The sequence below is a fragment of the Thalassophryne amazonica genome, chromosome 3, assembly GCF_902500255.1.
Source record: "Thalassophryne amazonica chromosome 3, fThaAma1.1, whole genome shotgun sequence".
NCBI classification, from domain to species: Eukaryota; Metazoa; Chordata; class Actinopteri; order Batrachoidiformes; family Batrachoididae; genus Thalassophryne; species Thalassophryne amazonica.
In genome coordinates this window covers 116,372,834-116,395,102 of record NC_047105.1, presented here as the reverse complement: position 1 = coordinate 116,395,102, position 22,269 = coordinate 116,372,834, and the positions used below count along the sequence as shown (strand labels likewise).

Genomic DNA, 22,269 nt, shown 5'->3' with positions numbered 1-22,269 from the left:
TTTTGTAGGCGATCTGGATCCGGATTCTGCATTAAGATTTACCTTGATTTAGGCTTTGAAGGATTACGTTAAAACTTCACAGATTCTCACCAAAATTGTACCACAGACAGATTTTATGGCATTCGCCCGATGAAGGTTTCAAATCCTGCAAAATCTTACAAAATTTTGGAGAGTTTGCCGCTCTGAAAGATGTCAGTAACGTTGAGAAAAGCATTGAGACGCTCTGATCAGGCTGCAATTTAACCGCTGCACACGGACAACAGCATTAACATCACAACATAAAACTCTTTCAAAATATTGTTTTGTTTCTTTTTTTTTCAGTGTTCATGCAACCTGTTTGAAATCCTTTTAGGCAATATAAGCATGGTTTTTCTTTTTCTTTTTTTTTTCCATGGACGATGATGTTGTGGAGCCGTATAACCGTGTAACGTTTTGTTTTTGTAAGTGAGGCAGTATGCCTTTGTAGAAAAGCGGCATACCATATTAATTGTATTCTTGTGGGTACTGCTGATTGCCAGTGTGCGTCGGCGCTGATTAACACTGGCTCTGGAACCGCCGCTGTTGTCCCAGGTGCTCTATGTTTGGAGAGCGAACGCTTCCAACATTAAATACTTCACAGAGGAAGTCTCTCCCAGAGCCAAGGCTACGCAGCCAGACCACATTGAAACACTTTCTCTGTGCTTTCACTTCCTCCACTTTGTGTTGTTAAACGTTAGGATTTATGTAACAGAGATCACAACTCGCCGGCCCAAACTCACAAAACGAATTAGCAGCCTGAGTCAGAGCTGAAATCACTGTATGGAGAGTCGGAACAATTATCATTGTTTTCTCCATCGGAACATCCAGGAGGAGGCGAGGCCTCGCTGGCTGCAGACGTTTGTTTGGAGTGCTGCTCTGCACCTTCCAACGTACAAGATTAACCTGAGTTGTTGTCATGTAAGCGCATGTAAACTGGCGGATTAGTGCCACATTGTTTAGGCTGGAATTGTCATATACAATAGACACAAAAACTGCTGCAGTGGAACAGATCCAGCAGAATAATTTGTCATTTCCAGCGTCTGCTGAGTTTTAGCCTCTTCACCTCAGCCACGCGTGTCTTTAAAGGGGTCGTACTGTGCAGAATCACATTTTAATGAACATACACTGTTACATATGATAAGAAGCTCATGTTAAACATCCCCAAAGTTGCCCTGTTTGAATGGTTGTGCATGTAGACACTCAGACCTGGAATGGTTTGTTGTAGGCGTCTGTGACTTATGAAGGGGGAAAGATACTGACTCGCTATATACTGGACAAACCCTCCATGACATCACTAGTCGGTTAGCTGAAGAGAGGATCTGAAGCTCAGATGGGGTGGCTCCAAATGTTACCATCTTGGCAGTACATGACTCAACCTAGCTCCCAGCCAACCCATAAATGGGCAAAGAGGTGGAACATGGGTAAGACTGACATGATCTGTGTGGGACACATGAATCCTGAAGACCCCACTCCCCCTTTTTGCAGTTACCACGCAAGCTAAAGTTAACAGGCTAACCTTGGTTTGGGTCTTTGATTAACATCAATTTGAGGACTAGGTGGGCTTGGTTTCGGGGTTTGAAAATTATGAGTGGCACATTGCCTCAGTAACCACAACACCATCAGTGGAACTAATGTTACCACCTGCTAATTAGTGCAAACAGTGTTAACATACAAATTAAATAATAGTTAAATTACATTCAGAGAAATCCTGAGGAACCTACTTCTTAGATGCTCTGTTAGTACAATTCAGTGCACAGCTAGACATACAGGGTGTTTCAAAATATTTGATATCATTTGAGACGTAAATATCTTAGTAACTGCATAGTCTAGACAAATAAAACTAAACAGGCTTAATGTTGAGCAAAATAAGATTTAGTCATCAAAATTTGAATGAGAAATTCAAAGTTATATGGATTTCATGAATGATTTCACAAGTTTTCAATATGCACACTATGTTTTCGAGCATACTCAAGCAAACAAAACATCTTTTCTGCTCCAGTGATTGGCATTTCTATACCTGAAAAGGAAAAAACAGAAAACATTAAACATAGAATTTTGAGTTGTTTCTACGCATCCTGTTAAATTTTGAGATCCTTTCAACAAAGACTGGTCGAGTTATTTGATTATGAAATTATACCACTTTTTCCGAAACACCCTATATTATGATATTTGAAATAAAATGCTCAGAATGGACAAAAGTTGAGTCCACAGCACCTTCGAACCCACTTCTATCAAGGTCTTGGGTGCGCCAGCACACCAACAGCCACTTAAAGCGACCACAGCTCTAATTACTAATAACTTTAATAGCTTAAACTGGTGAGTAGTTAATAAATTTAAATGAAAAAAAACGCCGCAGTAGCATTGTCATGAATAGGGAAACTAGCCATAGAGACCACAACTGCTTTTCACACCATGCTATACACAGTAAATTTTGAAGAGTAAATATACTCTGCCAGTATAACATTTGGTCCCAGTCCAAATAGAGTTAAATATACTCTATCACAGTGCTAAAGCAATTCCATTACAAGGCAGAGTATATTTGACTCTGCTAAATGTACTGTGTAAACATTTTTATTTATACTATAAAGCTGGGCATGGGGGTCTGGAAGGAAGTGACTGTTTGGAGCTCACCTCAAGTGGTAATTCACGGAACTGCAAGATTTTCCACTTCCATGTTAGCTTCATTTATCAGCACCAGAGGGTACCGCTTGTTGAAACACGGCAAAGTGCCTCTTGTCCTTTTAACACACAGACACAGATGGTTTCTTGGAGATGTGAAAATGTGTTTAATAAGTTGCTTCATTCAGACTCTTTGGAGTATTTCTGGCTACAGAAAACTGACAAATGGTGACCTTAGCATGCAGAAAATGGACATAACATGACCCCTTTAATGGCCCTTCAGACTGCTTGCCTTCTTCTGCGGATGTTTAAGATTGGTAGTGTTGCTGGCTGCGCTCCAGCGTGCTGTAATAAAATAAGTGTTATTATTTCTGACTGGAATTTTGAATTGTGGCCTGGTCCAGCGTGTCTGTGCATGTGTGTGTGTGTGTGTGTGTGTGTGTGTGCTCAGTCAGCAGCGTGGCCGTGCTAGGAGCCACTAAACGGAGTTGATTAGTGCAATTGGAGTATTCAAGAACAGAGCAGCGGCTTTGATTCGGCCTGATTGCTGTTTGAAGGAAATGGCCGAGCGCGGCACTGTTCTGTCAGGAACTGTTTGGCAGACTCCAGATGCCTCACTAATACACGCACACGCACACCACTACCTCTCCACAAGCAGACCTCCCACTCACATATTTTCACTTCGTATCCTTCAGCCTGCTCCTTTTTTGCTCCCGCCATCTGAATATTAGCCGCGTGTCAAACTAACCATGAAATAACGAGAATAGTGCTCCCGACATTAAGCGACGTGACTCATGCTGGCTCGGACCTCTCAGCGAGCAAAAACGGCACGCAGACATCTGAACATGAAGTAAAGCTCTTGGATATGAGTTTGTGCTGTGTTAGGACTAAGCCCAATTGTTTCCGTTTCAGATTGGAAAAGGGGATGCAAACATTTGGATGCTTGGCAGCGACTGCTCAGTTCTCAGCGTGGTAATGACAGGTTTCTTATTTTCGTTCGCTCCACGAGAGCGATGAGCTGTCCGCGCCGGCCTGCAGCAGAACCAGCTGCCTGCAGCCTGAGCAGCTGGATCAAAATCAGAGGTGACCCCGTAAGGCCCCCGCGTTTTCCAAAGGGGACCCGAGTCTGCGTGCCAGCCAGGCTGAGTGACATCAGTCAGGATAACGATAATGATCACCTTCCAGGTCTGCAGGCTTTCTGCTCACTGGAAAGCTCGTTTTACCGCTTTTTCATCAGCGCTAATTCCGAGGTGATGAATGGTACATCCTCCATAATCCCTTTTGAAAAGGAATGGCCCAAGAAGAAAAGGATCCAGGTGTGACTGCTTCGATTTCCTACAAAACGTTTTCGTTTGTTTGTTTAATAAGCTACGTGGAGACAAATAATCCCACCAAAACCTCGTGAAAACGCAGTCCGTAATGCGCAAACGTTTCAGCAAATAGTCGCCGCCCTTCAGTAACGGCACTGTGAGCGCTCTGTTCTGGCAGCGGCTCACATTATTTCCTTTCCTGTGCCAAATCTGCAGTAATGAATGGACATACATGTTGCCGTTTCCTCTGCCTGCTTAGCCTCCGCTCGCTGCTGAAACACAAATGACTCAAAAGCAGTTCAGAACATATTTCACCAAACTGTCGTCTCCCCTCAGAACCACTTGATCAAATGGCATTTAGCTCGAAGGGTAACATATGGTGAGATAAATGCAGTGTTACGGAGTTATTTTTCTTTGTTAGCTTTTATTTGGAAATTACCGTTCCTCCGTCCAGTAAAGAAAATGTCAGGGGAGGAAAGACTTTTTATATTCTCTAACTGACACTAATTTGCACTTAATAACAAAATGTCCATTATTTCTTGGACTGTTTCAGAAGGTCATGTAAGAAACATTTCCTTGTTCATATAAATTCTTTATGAAAGGAAAAATATACAACAAGATGTTTAAAAGAGGTAACAGGAGATAAATTTTTGGCTTGAGAGGTTTTTGTACCCGTTTACGTCAGCCGTGACTCCTCTAAACACAAGGCCGCTTTGATTTCATTCTCACCTACAAATGGTATTCCTTGGCGAAATGTGTTTCTTGTACATTCATCATGTCAAACACAGAAGATATGTTTCCAAATAGATTTTTAAAAATAATAAAAACTCCTTTGTTCAGTTCAAGATCATCCAACTACGGTAGGTTATGCATTTCTAAATGACAGTTTGATGAAGAAAATTAGCAGGAAGGAAGTAAAAGAGGCCTTGAAAGGTACTGTGTTCCATTTACCTCTGAAGTCGAAACTGGGAATGATGTCACACAATGATGTAAGTAAGTGTGTTCTATTTACCACACAACACAACAAGATTGAAAATAAGTTGGATGCCACCAAGATTTTGGAGTACAGAGTGCTATAAAAATATTCAATTCAAAAAACAAGTACTATACGGAAGAGATCAGATGGCACAGAAGATACATTTGTGTTGTAATTTGCTAACCAGCTTGTAGCGCATTGTAGACAATCATTGTTAGCATCAGCTAAAGGGTTAGCCAGTACGAGGTCTATTAGAAAAGTATCCGACCTTATTATTTTTTTAAAAAACCATATGGATTTGAATCACGTGTGATTACATCAGACAAGCTTGAACCCTCGTGGGCATGCAAGAGTTTTTTCACGCCTGTCGGTGACGTCATTCGCCTGTGAGCACTCCTTGTGGGAGGAGTCGCCCACCCTCTCGTCGATTTTTTCATTGTTTAGGAATGGCTCAGAGACTGCTGCTTTGTTTGATCAAAATTTTTTCAAAACTGTAAGGCACAACTGAGTGGACACCATTCGATAAATTCAGCTGGTTTTCGGTAAAAAATTTAACGGCTGATGAGAGATTTTGGTCTGGTAGTGTTGCCGTAAGGACGGCCCACGGCGCCTGACGGCGATCTGCGCTTCGAGGCGGCAGCGTCTCGCCGTTTCAAGTTGAAAACTTCCACATTTCAGGCTCTGTTGACCCAGTAAGTCATCAGAGAACAGAGAACTTTCAGAAGAAGTCGGCATGAGGAGTTTATTCGGACATTCCATTGTTAACGGACATTTTGTAATGAAAGAACATGCAGGCAGAGTCGCATGTCGGGCCGGACCCAACCGCGGGGGGGTCGGGTCCAGCCCGTGTTGAAAACCATTTGTAAAATTCAGGCGGCTTTTGATGGCTTTCAACAAGTGAGTAACTGAGAAATTGTTTAACAGCTTGGGCATGTTCCAACTTGCCCGTTAAGGTTTCCAACGGAGGTGTTTTTCCTGTCGCGGCGCACACAGATTTGCCGAGTCGTCACGGAAATGACTCGGCGAATTTGCGTGCACGTCTTTCATTAAAAAATGTCATTAAACAGTGGAATGTCCACATAAAGTCCTCATGCCGGCCTCTTCTGAATCTTCTCTGTTCTCTCATGACGTCCTGGGTAATTTAAGCCTTAAATTAGGATGTTTTCAGGTCGAAACAGGCCGACGACGGCGCCTGGAAGCACTGCACGACGTCCCGCTCTGTGGGAAGTCCTTACAGCGACAGAAACACCCCATAATCTCTCATCAGCCGTTAAACTTTTCACCGAAAACCAGCTTAATTTCTCGAATAGTGTCCACTCGGATATTCCTCACAGGTCCAGAAAAAATTTTGATAAAGCAACGCGCGCCGTCTCGAGCAGCGTGTGAAACAAAGGAATTCAGCCGAGAGGGCGGGACCACATCTCACTCAAGGCCTGCCCACAGGGAAATGACATCACCAACACTCGTGAAAAAACTCACGCATGCGCACGAGGGTTCAAGCATGATTGGTGTAATCGCACGTCATTCAAATCCATATAGTTAAAAAAAATAATAAAAGGGTCGGTTTATTATCTAATAGACCTCGTATACAATGAGGAAAATAAGTATTTGAACACCCTGCGATTTTGCAAGTTCTCCCACTTAGAAATCATGGAGGAGTCTGAAATTTTCATCTTAGGTGCATGTCCACTGTGAGAGACATAATCTAAAAAAAAAATCCGGAAATCACAATGTATGATTTTTTAATAATTTATTTGTACGAGGTCTATTAGAAAATTATCCGACCTTATTATTTTTTTCAAAAACCATATGGATTTGAATCACGTGTGATTACATCAGACATGCTTGAACCCTCGTGGGCATGCGAGAGTTTTTTCACGCCTGTCGGTTACGTCATTCGCCTGTGGGCAGTCTTTGAGTGAGGAGTCGCCCACCCTCTCGTCGATTTTTTCATTGTTTAGGAATGGCTCAGAGACTGCTGGTTTGTTTGATAAAAATTTTTTCAAAAACTGTAAGGCACAACTGAGTGGACACCATTTGATAAATTCAGCTGGTTTTCATTGAAAATTTTAACGGCTAATGAGAGATTTTGGTCTGGTAGTGTCGCTTTAAGGACGGCCCACGGTGCCTGACGGCGATCTGCGCTCTGAGGCAGCGTCATCTCGCTGTTTCAAGTTGAAAACTTCCACATTTCAGGCTCTGTTCACCCAATAAGTCGTCAGAGAACAGAGAATGCGCGCACGTCTTTCATTAAAAAATGTCCTTAAACAGTGGAAAGTCCGCATGAAGTCCTCATGCCAACCTCTTCTGAATCTTCTCTGTTCTCTCACGACGTCCTGGGTCAACAGAGCCTTAAATTAGGATGATTTCAGCTCGAAACAGCCAGACGACGTTGCCTGGGAGCGCTGCGCGACATCCCGCTCCGTGGGAAGTCCTTACACCGACAAAAACACCCCATAATCTCTCATCAGCCGTTAAACTTTTCACCGAAAACCAGCTGAATTTCTCGAATAGTGTCCACTCGGATATTCCTCACAGGTCCTGAAAAAAGTTTGATAAAGCAACGCGCGCCGTCTCGAGCAGCGTCTCAAACAAATAATTCAGCCAAGAGGGCTGGACCAGTGCTCACTCAAAGCCTGCCCACAGGGAAATGACATCACCGACACGCGTGAAAAAACTCACGCATGCGCACGAGGGTTCAAGCATGATTGGTGTAATCGCATGTCATTCAAATCCATATAGTTTTTTTTTTTATAAAACTGCCGGTTAGTTTTATAAGATACCTCGTATGTTACTGCTGCAAATAAGTATTTCAACACCTGTGAAAATCAATGTTAATATTTGGTACAGTAGCCTTTGTTTGCAATTACAGAGGTCAAACTTTTCCTGTAGTTTTTCACCAGGTTTTCACACACTGCAGCAGGGATTTTGGTCCACTCCTTCATACAGATCTTCTCCAAATCTTTCAGGTTTGGAGTTTCAGCTCCCTCCAAAGATTTTATATTGAGTTCAGGTCTGGAGACTGGCCAGGCCACTCCAGGACCTTGAAATGCTTCTTATGGAGCCCCTCCTTAGTTGCCCTGGCTGTGTGTTTGGGGTCATTGTCATGCTGGAAGACCCAGCCATGACCCATCTTCAATGCTCTTACTGAGGGAAGGAGGTTGTTTGCCAACATCTCGCAATACATGACCCCATCCATCCTCCCTTCAATACGGTGCAGTCGTCCTGTCCCCTTTGCAGAAGAGCACCCCAGAGTATGATGTTTCCACCCCCATGCTTCATGGTTGGGATGGTTTTCTTGGGGTTGTTCTCATCCTCTAAACATGATAAGTGGAGTTGATTCCAAAAAGCTCTATTCTGGTCTCATCTGACCACATGACCTTCTCCCATGCCTCCTCTGGATCATCCAGATGGTCACTGGTGAACTTCAAACGGGCCTGGACATGTGCTGGCTTGAGCAGGAGGACCTTGCTGCCCTGCAGGATTTTGAACCATGACAGCATCATGTGTTACTAATGTAATCTTTGTGACTGTGGTCCCAGCTCTCTTCAGGTCATTGACCAGGTCCTCCTGTGTCGTTCTGAGCTTTCTCAGAATCATCCTTACCCCACAAAGTGAGATCTTGCATGGAATCCCAGACCGAGGGAGATTGACAGTCATCTTGTGTTTCTTCCACTTTCTAATAAATAATCATAACAGTTGTTGTCTTCTACCAAGCTGCTTGCCTGTTGTCCTGTAGCCCATCCCAGCCTTGTGCAGGTCTACAGTTTTGTCCCTGGTGTCCTTAGACAGCTCTTTGGTCTTGGCTATGGTGGACAGGTTGGAGTGTGATTGATTGAGTGTGTGAACAGGTGTCTTTTATACAGGTAACAAGTTCAAACAGGTGCAATTAATACAGGTAGAGTGCAGAATAAGAGGGCTTCTTAAAGAAAAATTAACAGGTCTGTGTGAGCCAGAATTCTTGCTGGTTGGTAGGTGTCAGTGAAATGGCAGTACCTGAAGTGATGCAAGTCTATCCATGTGAATGATATTGTGAGATATCTGGTTTTCTGTTGGTAGAAAAGGATTGAAATTGACCATGGTAATTTTAATAACTGTTGCTATGAACAATATACACACTGGACGTATCCCAAATATTTTAACAGAAATCAAATGAAATAAAGCTCATGTTTTAGTGTGGATTGCACCTGCACACTAACAGACGGTCTTTAACCCCACAGGAAAAACTGATATTTTTCACAGATATTGGTCAAGAATCAGGGTGAAACTTGTGCTTTGAGATCAACTGATACAATAAATGTGCAGAAAAGCAAAGGCGGGGCCAAGTCACTGTGGGTGGACCTAAGGCAAATGGGGGCAGGGCTGAGAAGAAGGTGATGGGTTAGATTGGGGAGGGTTGACTTATGGGGGGGGCACATCTGAGAGCAATCGGCCCGCGTGACAAAACGCAGACATAACAGTCTGCTTCGACACTTGTTAGCAGCACATAAACACTTGCCTGAGTGAGATAGCAACAGAACGCTACAGCAGTGTTGATCTGTCATTTATCAACTGCTAATTAACTGTTAATTTGCCAACCTTTGGGTTCAAGCATTCAGCCAATTCATCACACACACACACACACACACACACACACACACACACACACACACACACACACACACACACACACACACACACACACACCCCGCTCCAACAAACGGCATGTCTGCTGCTCCCCAGGGGTGGTCCCACCGCTCACACCATCCGCTCAGAGCCCCACGCTGAACGCCTGAGTCACTCACTCTGTTTGCTCCACTCTGATCTTCCCAAAGATGGAGATAACCACGGTGTCACCGACCAAACGGTCCCCCCTAAAAATCGGTCCGCCGTTTGCATCTGCATGTGCGTCACTAGCCGCGGTTCATGGATTAAAACCTCGTTTCTTCTTCAAACTGCACTCCAATCATCATCTATCTCAGTGACAGACATCTGAATTTTTTGTACAACAATCATTTCCACGTAAATTCAGCATTATTTCATCATAAAAGATCAGAGCGCCGCAGCTAAACAAGCTGCTAGCTGATGCGTTCACTGCGCATCAGTCATTTCAAAGAATCACAGAATTTCATCGAGTTTCTGCTTAAAACGGCCTCATTTTTGCCTAAAGCTGACTTTAGAATGATTTAAGAGGTTTTACTTTCATCATCTGATGGTTAATAATCCCATTAATCCATTTGATTGCTTTGAGTGAAGAGACTCCGTCTTAGACATGCTGCTGTGGTCAGAAATGACGCATGCACAGATGCAAAAGGCGGACCGATTTTTAGGGGTGGACCGTTCGGTCTGCGACACCGGTACTCCACAGCTGTGATGTCCAGCGTGGACTCACTGTGTGCGCTTATTGAAGTCATGTTCTGCTGGATTTCTGCTGGTCGTCAACAGAGAGATCTCAGATTTTATGTCATTTCTCTGTCACTACTTCACTTTTATTTCTCCAAAAGAGATTATTAGGAATCACTGACATGTTAAATTTGTTCAATTTTCAGTTCTTTCGGGAAATGTGCATTGGATTTTGCACGACTCTAAGAGACTGTGGTACAGTTATTTATTAAAACAACTGTCTTTTGAGAAATGTTGGTCGTAAGATCAGGTGAAATATTGAGTTGAACTGTGTGCATGCCTGCGTGCGTGCAGACTTTTTCCAGATTTGCACTGGACATCAATGAGTTTCTCTTAGGTTTGAATTTGAACATGACCAGGTTTTACCAAGGCCCTCTAAGGACCGCCCACTTCACTGACAGGAGTATCGATACGTGCACCTAGGGTAAATTGAACAAAATGTATCTGATTTTCACCTAATTTGAACTGGATGTCCCATATACATGTACCATAGACAAGTCCAAATTTGACCACGAGCAGGGTTCAAAGCCTGTTAGGAGCACCTGCTCGACTGAAGTATTGAGTCTTAGTTGTTTTGTTTGTTTGTTTTTTAGTCAGTCTCAGCTGGCTGTTTTTCATACTCCAACCCGAGCCAGAGGTGTCAGTGGTTTCGTGGTTGAGCACTAGTCTTCTATGCAGAAGGTTGCAGGTTTGAGTCCTAGCTGGGACCAGCACCTGATGCCCCCCTCCTCCCTACCCAGCAGTAAAAGGGGTTCCTCATATGCCACTGCCCAACATGTGTGCAACTCAAACCAGCACATCCCCAACACTCATTAGTGAGCACGGGACTCAACTTTGCCTTTGCTAACTTCAGAAATCATAGGGTGACCATATTTTGATTCCCGAAAACCAGGACACTCGGCCCGGCAATGACATACTCAAATGATATTCGAAGTTTACTCAAAGATGCTCAAAGATGAAAAACAATGAAAACCAGGACATTATGTGACCTCTTCACCCACACACTGCTCCTTCCCAAATCCTGAACCAAGACTGAAAAACTCCTCACTCAGGGGTAGGAGGAGTAACAGGAAGACAGAGGACGGGAATGAGAGAAGCAGTCATAGCCAGTAAACCAGTATTAATACAATAACATGCTTTTGGAGGGTGTGTTATTTGCATTATTATCACTTTTTACTGAGATACTCCACACATAACCCGTACATAAAAAGTTGGCTCACTTTTGTTGTGTCGGCTGGCGCGTACGCTGCTGTCCAAATTCAGCAGTGCGTCCTCATCAAGTTGGCTGCTTTAGCTGCTGTTCATTGTCAGACTATCCATGAGAAAATCATCCGGAATATCCATATTGGGACCAAAACACACTTCTCACCTTTTCATCTTTTCATCTGCGGACAGTTCTTGGGCTGCGTGCTATGACGTCATTTGCTTACGCACAGCGGGTGGGTATAGCCAGGTAGCGTCGACGTAAATCTATGATACCGGCCAAGCAACGCCTCGGTAAAGTGATAATAATAATCAGTATGTCTGGTATTTATATTGTGTATTTATATTGGAAACTGTTTTTCTTTTTTACTTTTACTTTTGATACTTTTGTGTGCTTCTTACCCTGTGTGCTGCTATACAATGCTGCTGGAACCTCAATTTCCCTGAGGGAGTCTTCATAAGGGAAGAATAAAGTTCTGTCTAATCTAATCTAACCTAATTATCATCACTTTCTAAAAAAACAAGATGGACAAGACAGGATGTGAAAACAGGACATGTCCTGGGAAAATGGGACCGTTTGGTCACCCTAACCAATCAACCACAAAAAAAGACACGCACACCTCAATATTTGGTAAACTATAAACTGTTAAACTGTTAAATTCTGAAAGCACATTTTCCAATATTCTCTTGACCCAAATTGCAACGAGGTAAAAAAGTTGCAGTAGTATTTTTATTTCCAAAGGTATTAGCAAAAATCTAAAGACATGCTTTCATGAATTTTTAATTATTTACCTCCCAAAATGATCAAACCAGCACTAAGCCAAATGTGTGCCACGGTACACATTGCTGGTTGGAGATGCGCTTGGTGCATGAGTGTGTGTTGTTGTTTATGGTTGGGTTAGTTTGAGTGACGCCTGCATTTCAATCAGTGATGAATCTCTCCCTCCAAATTCAGAAGGATTCCTTTTTATGTGTGTTAATAAAGACATTTTGGTCTGCCAGTTGTCAGCAGGATGGAAATTCATCTAAATATCAATAATGACTAGTTGACAAACCGGTTGAAGCCCATCTGAGGCCTTGAAAGGTAACACTCCTTTTTCAGAGGCTTCGGAGCCAAGTCATTAGAGTATCTGGTATCTGTCGGGAGTCGATATATATTTCGCATTCGGACCATCCTAATGGCGGTCTGGGTGGACAGCAGAGGTGCACGTTGGAGATACGTGGGCGGGTGTGCACGCCCTTGCAAAGAGAGTAAAACAAACATGCGTGCGCCTGTTTGTGTGGGTGCTGACAGCCGAAGCTGTTAGCACCCAGATGGAAGTGTCTGCCGCGCTGAGGTGACAGCAGAGGAAACACACCCATAAAGCATTGCTGTTGACAGCCACAGCACGGGCCGCTGGGGTCACGCCTGCAAACGCACACGTTCGCCTCACAGATCAAACCGCTGCACTGACACCGCCATGAGTGATCCTGAGACAGCTGAGCGCCTCAGTGTGTGTGCAGAGCGCTCAGCATTAGCTGCTCTACATACATCCCGTCTGACAGCAGTCCAATGCCAACATCCCACTGACAACAAGAAAATTGAGATTACTTTGCTGCTTGTTGTGCAAATGGCAAATAATTCCGCTAATGAGAGCAATTTTCCAAACCAGTCTGTTGCTGTGTATGCTCCACTTAAGTGTGATTACTCTGAAACAGAATGCGTGCAGCTAATCCAGTTCAAATTAATCGCAAATTCAATGATAAATCTCAAGCGAATGTAAATAGAGCAGCTTTTTGAAATCCTAAATTCTCTGGCTAATCACCTCTTGATGCAAACAGAGCGGGTTTGATTTCAGTCACAGTTGTTTTAAGGGGAAGGTATGCTCCGAGATACCGAACCCAAAGCTGGGCCTCGATCCCCCGCTCGCCAATTACGCTCACTCAAGCATACAAGCGGGAGCTCGGTGCCAAATGAGGTCGTTTTGCAGCAATTTCACTTCCTTGAGCAAATCTCTGAGGCACGTTTGAGAAATGACAGACTGTTTACAAACAGTCTCTGATTGCGTGTTAGTCAGTGACGAGGACGAGCAACACACACACCTGTCAGACACACACACACGTTTCAGTGCATGTCAGCAGACTGAATGTTTTTTGTCCTGTTTCCCTCTGTTAAAGGAGTCATGTTGTCAGTCACACGTATTGACATGTTGTTGGAGGGACACAAAATCTAAAGAACAAGTTTCATCTAAACTGTTTCAAAATGTTGTAGTTACATTGTTGGGAAGTTTAGCAAGTGAGATGGTGCCAGACAATATGAAACTCATCAAGGATTACAAGGGTTTATAAATAAATAGATAATCATTGTTTGTGAAATGGTTTGGCCTAGATTTGTTCAATAATTACAATAGTCTTTTTTCCATAAAAAGGTATTATAATAACAAGAACAAATAGAGATTTCTGACGTCCGCCAATCCTGATCTGGATCACCTCTAAAATTCAGAGGAGTCTATCTCCACTGTCTGTGGTGCAAATTTGGTGAGAATCTGTGAAGTAGTTTTGAAGTAATCCTTCAAAGCCTATATAAAGTGAAATCTTGATCCAGAATGCTGATCCAGATCCTGATCATCTCCAAAATTCAGTGGAGTCTTCCATGGCCTAATATCTATCTGTGGTGCAAATTTGGTGAGAATCCATGCAGTAGTTTTGACGTAATCTTGCTAACAGACAGACAGACAAATAAATACGTAAATGCCAAAGATTTTATTATAACCTTGGCTGATGTAATAATCCATTTTCTATACCCATCCATCCATTTTCTGTACTCACTTACTCCAATTAAGGGTCACGGGGGGATATGCTGGAGCCTATCCCGACAGTTATTGTAAAGCACTTTGAGCGTTTGATGCATATGGAAAAGCGCTATATAAATCCAGTTATGTTTTATATAGAAATATAATGTATTCATTAGTATTTTGTTTATATATATATATATATATATATATATATATATATATATATATATATATATCAGGAATGCTCAACCAGACGTGGAGTGTGGTAGGAAATGGGTTGTGGCAGAGACAGTGGAGCAGGCAGAGAATAACCTCAGACTGAAGGAGATTGTTGGTGCTGTACAAAGGGACAAGGTGGGTATTGGTTGGAGAGAGAACAACTGGTGGTCAAAGCAGAATGGGAAGGATAGAAGAGGCATGGTGATAGAAGAGATAAGGAGGATGGAGGAGGAGAGTCGGACGGTGAGGGCAGTTAGCCAGGTGCAGCAGGGGTCCTGGACCACATGGGAGGATGCTTCGGACCATAGAATCAGTTGGTCCAACCTGTGGTCCATGGAGCCACTCCGCATCAGCTTTCTGCTGCGCTCAGTGTACGACCTTCTGCCAACCCCTGTCAACCTGCAGAAGTGGAAGTTGGTTGAGTCCAATGCATGCGTCAGATTTGGAAAGAGGGGTACATTGGAACATGTCCTTGCTGACTGTGGCTCATCATTACAGATGTATACATGGTGACACAATCAAGTCCTCAAGGTTCTTGTGGACGCCCTGAATACACAGAGTGAAGCAACCAGCTTTCAAAGCCCTGCCAGGAGATTCCATTTTTTGAAGGCTGGTGTTACGGTCAGGAAAAGGCTTAAACAGGACACTGCGACCTCTGTTAGTGTACTGAGACAGTGGAGCATCCAGGCGGACATTGGGAAGGCTTTAGTCTTTCCACACCACATAGCAGTCACCACTCTGCGGGCGGATATAGTACTGTGGTCGGATGATGCAAAGGCCATCATGTTGGTTGAACTAACAGTACCATAGGAGACCAACATGGAATGGGCCTATGAGAGAAAACTGGCCAGGTACAGTGAGCTTAAGGGACAGTGTGAAGTCTACCCAGTAGAAGTTGGCTGCCGAGGCTTTGTGGGGTGCTCTACCATCAGGTTTTTGACTGACACTGGGGTGCCCCCAAGGCTGAGGAGGGCCACTGTGACCAAGCTCCAGGAGGCAGCTGAGTCTGCATCTGCATGGATCTGGAATAAGGGCCTGGAGCCCTAGCACCTAGTTCTTGAGCTGAGGTGGCACCCTTTGGGTGCTGCTGGGGCCGCCCATACATGTCGTCTCCTACTGGAATAGGCCCCGAAGGGAGGTATGGGTTCCAGCTGAGGATGGTGGGTGATGAGCAGGGAATTTATTTCCCTGTATGAGCTGTACTATATATATATATATATATATATATGTGTGTGTGTGTGTGTGTGTGTGTGTGTGTGCGTGTGTGTGTTTACAGTGTTTGCAAAACACCTGTCTACAGTCTAGGCTATATCAGAATATTCTATTACTGTTAATCCCACTATGAATATTAAAATACGATGAACCATTTGTCCTGTATCATAGCTACATGTGTGACGTTTGCAGAAAAAAAAATGCATGAAAACGAAGGATTAAATGTGCTGCACCTGCCAAGCAGCACTGAGTGGAGTGGGTCGGATGACCGGTCCAAGATGGCGGCACCACGGCTCGTCAGCGCCAATAGACAGCAACAGTCGATGCAGCATCTATTCTTTATAATGTCTATGGGGTACAGCCTGGACAGGACGCCAGTCTATCACAGGGCCACATGTAGACAAACAAACACATTCACACCCACACACACACACCTGTGGACAGTTTAAAGTTCCCAATCCACCTAACCTGCGTGTCTACGCAGGAAACCCATGCAAACATGAGAAGAACGTGCAAATTCCACACAGAAAGTCAACAGGTGGGAAGTGATCCCTCAACCTTCTTGCTGTGAGGCAACAATAATAATAATAATAATAATATGAATAATGATAATTCAAGGTAGAGTTTGTTCTAGTGTTATCATGTGTCAAATTGCTATAGCAGCCACACTATGAAGCAATTTTCTCATGTGAACACCAGACATTGTCCAGAGATGTCCTTTCACACATGTAGCATGCACATACCCACCCGCTGGAAACATTCTGTTTTGTGGCGCCTGAGTAACATGTGCAGGAGACAGAACATGATACCAAATGTATGCTGCAAAAGTCATTCTTGCAGTTTCTTGAAGTTAGTGTGACAATTTTGTCATTGGCTCCGTCGCTGCCCAACCTATACCACAAACCCATTTTGTCAGAAGTTCCCAAATTAGTCTCTCCGCTTAAATATTTTCATTGATGTCTTGATTTAAATGGCCCTTCTTCACCTTCAAATGTTTGTATTCTTCTGGGTTCACACCATTTGCATGATTGAAGTGTCATTAATATGTACGCTGGCTCACTGAGAATCATCCAAACTCCAACCTGGGCTGTTTGTGCTCAGGCTTCAACACTGACTATGCACGATGGAAAACTGTAATGGACAATGGTCCTACATACATATAACTAAAGTGATCTGTCCAAAAAAAAGAAGCAGAAAGTCTTTTTATCCACAAAGAACAAGAATTAATTTCATTTTTATTTGGAAATCTGTACAAGGAGGAAGATTTGAGCAGGAGATGATTTGACCATCAGTGGTCTCCAGACTCTTGGGCGACTTACAGAAAAACTGAAGCATTATGTTCCTCAAACCAGCAGCATGGTCTTGAATGATGACGCTGATGTACTGTCCTGTTGGACATGTTACTTTGAACAGTTATATAGGATTAATCCTCCTACCAGGATCTTGGATATCTCCAGTGCTACGATTCTTGTGGTTAATCAAATGAATCTCAGTGAGATTGCAAAGGTGGTGAAACAGCTGAGGTCTGTGGTATCGGGGCTGAGCTCCATCAGGTTGGTGGAAATGCTGTTCCGTAGGTGTTGTGTCCCTCTGTGGAATGGGTGACTCACACTGATGTCAGGGTGTATGAATGGGTGAATGTGAGGCATCATTGTAAAGTGTTTTGACCTTGAAAGCATTCTATAAATGCAGTCCATTTACTATTTACACAATAACCAGCCAACACACAGATACTGTGGTGCTGTGATTGCTGTGTGGAGAGGATGCAGAGTCTTTGACATGTTCCCATTGAATTGTAGCATTTGTCAGGGATATGTCCCGGATCCTACTCTGTTCAGTGCTTGCATAGACTAGGTGTTGGGTAACACTGTTGAATGGTGTGACTTTGATGCCTTTGTCAGAGAAGAAAAGGTTCACTGACCTTCCATTGACAGAGGTGATCTTTGTGGAACCAGCAGGTGTCCGGGTTGCAATGCAAAAGAAAGTTGAATCAGGAGTCAGAGTCTCTGGGTTTGTCACTGTCCTGATTCAAGACTAAGAGCCAGTCTCTCAGCAACGTCTTGGATTCAGTTGTCAGAGATATACCCGTATGCGGTGAAAGTGTCAAACTTATTGAGATGTTCCCCCCCCCTCCCTCAGACACAGGCAGTAGTATGTGCATAAAATACACAATGGACTGCATTTTATATAGCTCTTTTCCATCTGCACCAGATGCTCAAAGCATTTTACAATAATGCCTCACATTCACCCCGATGTCAGTGTGCTGCCATGCAAGGCGCTCACTACACACCAGGAGCAACTAGGGGATTAAGGACCTTGCCCAAGGGCCCTTAGTGATTTTCAGGTCAGGCTGCGATTTGAACTGAGGATCCTCTGGTCTCAAGCCCAACGCTTTAACCACTAGACCATCATGAAAAAGGCTAATTTATTACAAACATTTAGTAGCATATTACAAATTCTACACACAAAATGGGGGCGAATGCAGAGGAAAAATAAAGAAAAAGTAAAAGGAATAATTGTTTCAAAACAATTGAATTGAAAACAAAAATTTAATATGACTAAATAAATGAAACAAACAAAAAAACCTCACTTAGCTGCTTCACTGTTTCACTTCAGGGTGATTTGGTGGCCACTTTCTGCTGCTACAGGTTGGCGATCATTTTTTCACTCCCCAGAAATCCTTTCACTTATGTCCATTTCCATGATAGCACAGCGTTGCACACCTGGCACACTCTGGTTTAAAGGGGAGTATGACACTCTGACTGGTTGATTCTACATTCCAGACTACACCAGTAATGAATGAACATGGTGAAGCCAACCCAACCCTGTTTTGAGCCCGGCACCCAGCTTTGCCTCAGTATTTCCCATGGCTGAACTGGAAAAGTTCTTCTTTGAGTGTCCATAGTTAAAATGCAATATTGGCCTGAAGGCCTTATGGCCCCTGTTGCAGAAATGTGCATAGTCCCATATCGATTTGTGAGTGGCCAATATTTTCATGCAGCCATGTCATAATAATAAGAAGAATGTAACAAGGCAACTTCAAACTGCATTGTAATAATCACAGTGGAGACGAGGTTCCAAGTTTTTATTGGAGAGACTACATTCAGAGAAAAAAAAAAGGCAACCAGGACGAATTTGTCTGTAAGTCATGATTTTATTGGTTTGGAAATGGTGTGCAGAAAGATGTGGAGGTTTGAGAAAAGAAGGCATGAAACTTACTGTGCTGGTGAAGAAACTTGACCTAGAAATGTATAGAGAAGTCAGTGTCCATTGTACATGGGCACAATTTTTAGCTGTGTGACTTTCAAAACCTGGTGAAGGCCATTCATCATCGAACTTGCCCAAGATATTCAAGAGATGTATCCTTGCTCCCAGTTTGGCAAACTTTGAAAAGTTATGGGGAGTACAGCGTTTATTTTTGGCCCTAGACCTTGAAGGTATGCATGCTTGCTGCAAATCTGATGAGCCTGTCTGAAATTATTGTAAAGTTATTCAAAGTACAGTCTTCATTGCACACAGACATGACCTTCAGTATTTGCCTTGGTCACTTATCATCAAACTTGGCCTCAACCTTCAAGAGTTGCATCCCTGCTGAAAATTTGGTAAAACTTGACTCAAATCTATGAAAAGTTAGAGGGAGTACAGAGTTTCAGATGGACGCAAGGATGGACAAAAACCATTTCTATGGCCCTCCATCTTACCAATGGGGGACAAAAAAAGGCCCTTTGTGCAAATTTTTTTTTTTAAATATTGCTTCATTGAGTTAGTTTGCATAATTTAAATTGTTGAGTATTTTCAGAATTTAAAAAATGCTTTTTCATGTTCACATTTTTGTAAGTTGATAATGTAAAACATGTTGGTACAAAACTGTTCACAGTTTAAGAAAAAAACAGTTGGCCATAGGTTGACAATGGTTTAAAATAAACAGTTTGATGATAAAGCTGGTACTGCAACATGTAATTTATTCTGACATAAATGAAATGTTCAAAAAACTAAAAAGGAAATTCACAAAATGAACATTTCTGAGTAGAATGGAGGTCAAATAAATAAGTTAGAATGACTTCAATAAAATAATTTGGTAACCTAAAAATACGAAAACCATTTAACTGAGTTGCTTCAACTGAATTAACCTTGTAGAGGACGAAGCAAATCAAGTTTGCAAAAACAATTAAATGCTTTGCTAAACTTGAGTTCATCATAAATGACCTGTAACATTTGGTCATCAATAACTGAGTTAGAATTACTTCAAATAAAATACATGCAAATTGTTAATTTTTTTCAGTTGAGCCATACATTGTTTTTACAATATTAATGTTTCAACATTCTAGAACATTTTGTTGATAAACAGAAAAGTCGTGGAGGCTCCTGATTTATGCATATTCTGATGGCACTCTAACAAGCTCAGGCTGCCTTATGATGTCACAAAGTCCTGTATGCCAAGTTTATTAAAGGATTCCCCCTGTTGGTGGGTGGAGGTATGCACTCTCCGTGTGCACCCCCTGAATGACAGCAGCTGCAATTGTGTGACAGTGAACCAAATGCAGCTGAGTTTCATAAAAAGGCAACTTCATCCGCCCCGTCAGCTCTGCGGTGAAGCCGGTGGGTCTTTCCGCACCTTATTTGCTCGCGCCTCACATTGCTATTTGATGATTAACGTGCATAAGTAATTAATGCTTGTTACATAGAATATTTGTGAAATAGGTAAATGAGGCCTCTTTTTCCAATTTGGCTAACATATTTATGTTAGGATTAAAGCAGCAGCGTTTAGCGGCGGCTGAAATACTGCCTGCAGTGTGCAGCCGTGTGTCCCAGCGCCCGACCCGCTCCGTCTAATGTGCTTTGTAAGTCCCACCAGAGGATTTCCTTACACCAACTCCCAGCCGTCGCTCGCTTGATCAGGCCCAGGCCTCAGTGCGCTCATTCATACTGCGGCCCCGAGCGTGTGCATGTGTGTGTGTGTGTGTGTGAGCTTACCTCGGCGGTAATGACAGCCCACTGAAAGGAGACCTGTGGTGAGCTCAAGCCAGCCAGATCTTTTCAAGATGCCTGCAATCAGGCGCTCAGGACCGTGTCATTGCTCTGCTGCTCGTGTACATGCACAGACACACACACACACACACACATGCACAGCGGCCCAAGCCCACCGATGAGCACGGTGGAAATGTGAATGTGTGGCCTGCTGATGTGGATGCAAAATGTTGTTATTGTGCTGCTTCGTGGTCTGTGAACTCATCACTGCCAGCATTCAGCCCAATCAGGACGGAGAGATATCCCTTTTTGGAGTCTTCAAAGCTCCAAACTGTAACTGTGGCAAACATTAAACCTGCTAGTAAGCGGGGCTAACGGCGAGGTGTATCGCTTTGAAGTTTGTTTCCTGTAACACATCATTTAGAGCCAACTTTTCCCAACAGGTCGTTAAAATCCCTATAAAAGGATGAAGCGGCCACTGTTTGTGCCACGGGCTCGGAAACGCAGCGCTCAATCAAAGCACTTTCATTTTGATCATTGGTGTTTGCAGTGTGGTGCCCACGCTTTGAAACCAAAGAAACAAAAAATAAACAGGGCGCTCCCGGTGAGGGAAACATGGCTGGATTTACCCGGCTTTGTCTTTTCATGCACATGGAACGTCTGCGGGCCGCGTTGCACAATGACACAAACATGTGAGGCGCGGCTGCAAGTCGGACCGCGCACGGACGCTGCGCAGGCCACCCTGTATTATTACAGCTGCGCGTTTACCAGCCAGAGGAAATTTGTCTGTAATTCACCTGAATTAGAAGCGCTAAGGCCGCTCGCGGCAGCGCGGCGTGATGGTTTGTTTGTTTTTGAGGTTTTTCTTTCAGCAAATCATTCCTTATCTGTCATGTGCTTACTGTCTCCACGTGGGGGAGGGGCCATGGAAAGTCCCGCCCTCACACCCGTCGGTTAGCATGCAGGTAAGAGCCTGTGTGCTGTTCCTCTCTTCTTCTTTTTTTTGTTTATCTGACCTAACATCCTGTTTGAGATTTCCAGCACAGAGCGACTTTGAATAAATGCCACAGTTTTTCCAAATGAAAGATTGAAAACGGGGAAATTGCCTAAATATAAGCGTTTGTCATTCAGCGCGCACATTGTTACAGCAGCACAGCTTGCTCTGTAATCAGCGCGGCGAGCTCGGCAAATCTGCCTCTGGAAACCACATGAACGAGGCCGTCAGGATAGAATTATCACAAGATCGGCTGCAAATTGTGTCGTATGGTGCACAAACACGGCAACGTGCAGAACATCCAAACTCTGTGACATGTGAGTTAATGACATAGTTTTATGCCAATAAGAAAAAGAATGATGAAGATGTGGGGTTGGTTTTACTGTGCTGCTGAAACTTGAAGCTTTTAATGTTCCACTGATTGTTTCAGGGGTTGAAAATCTTATAACTGCACATTCTGAAACAGCTTCCTGGTTTGAAGGATGAACTTTTGACAGTGAGTCTCTTAGAGGATTTATGGAACTTAATTTGTCTCTTAAAGGTGTTACAAAGAGTGTTTGACTCATAGCTGCCACTCATTGTCACACAGGTTAG

At 43.3% G+C, this 22,269-nt stretch overlaps 1 long non-coding RNA gene across 1 annotated transcript; it reads right to left on the bottom strand.

Moving 5' to 3' along the window:
- Window positions 1-1,786: 1,786 nt before the first annotated feature.
- On the bottom strand, window positions 1,787-21,994 carry LOC117508004. The gene is made up of 3 exons (XR_004559937.1): window positions 21,983-21,994; window positions 20,534-20,536; window positions 1,787-1,968 (listed from the first exon to the last, which is right to left on the bottom strand). It is a non-coding gene; the product is annotated as an uncharacterized LOC117508004 (long non-coding RNA).
- Between the last annotated feature and the right edge of the window lie 275 nt (window positions 21,995-22,269).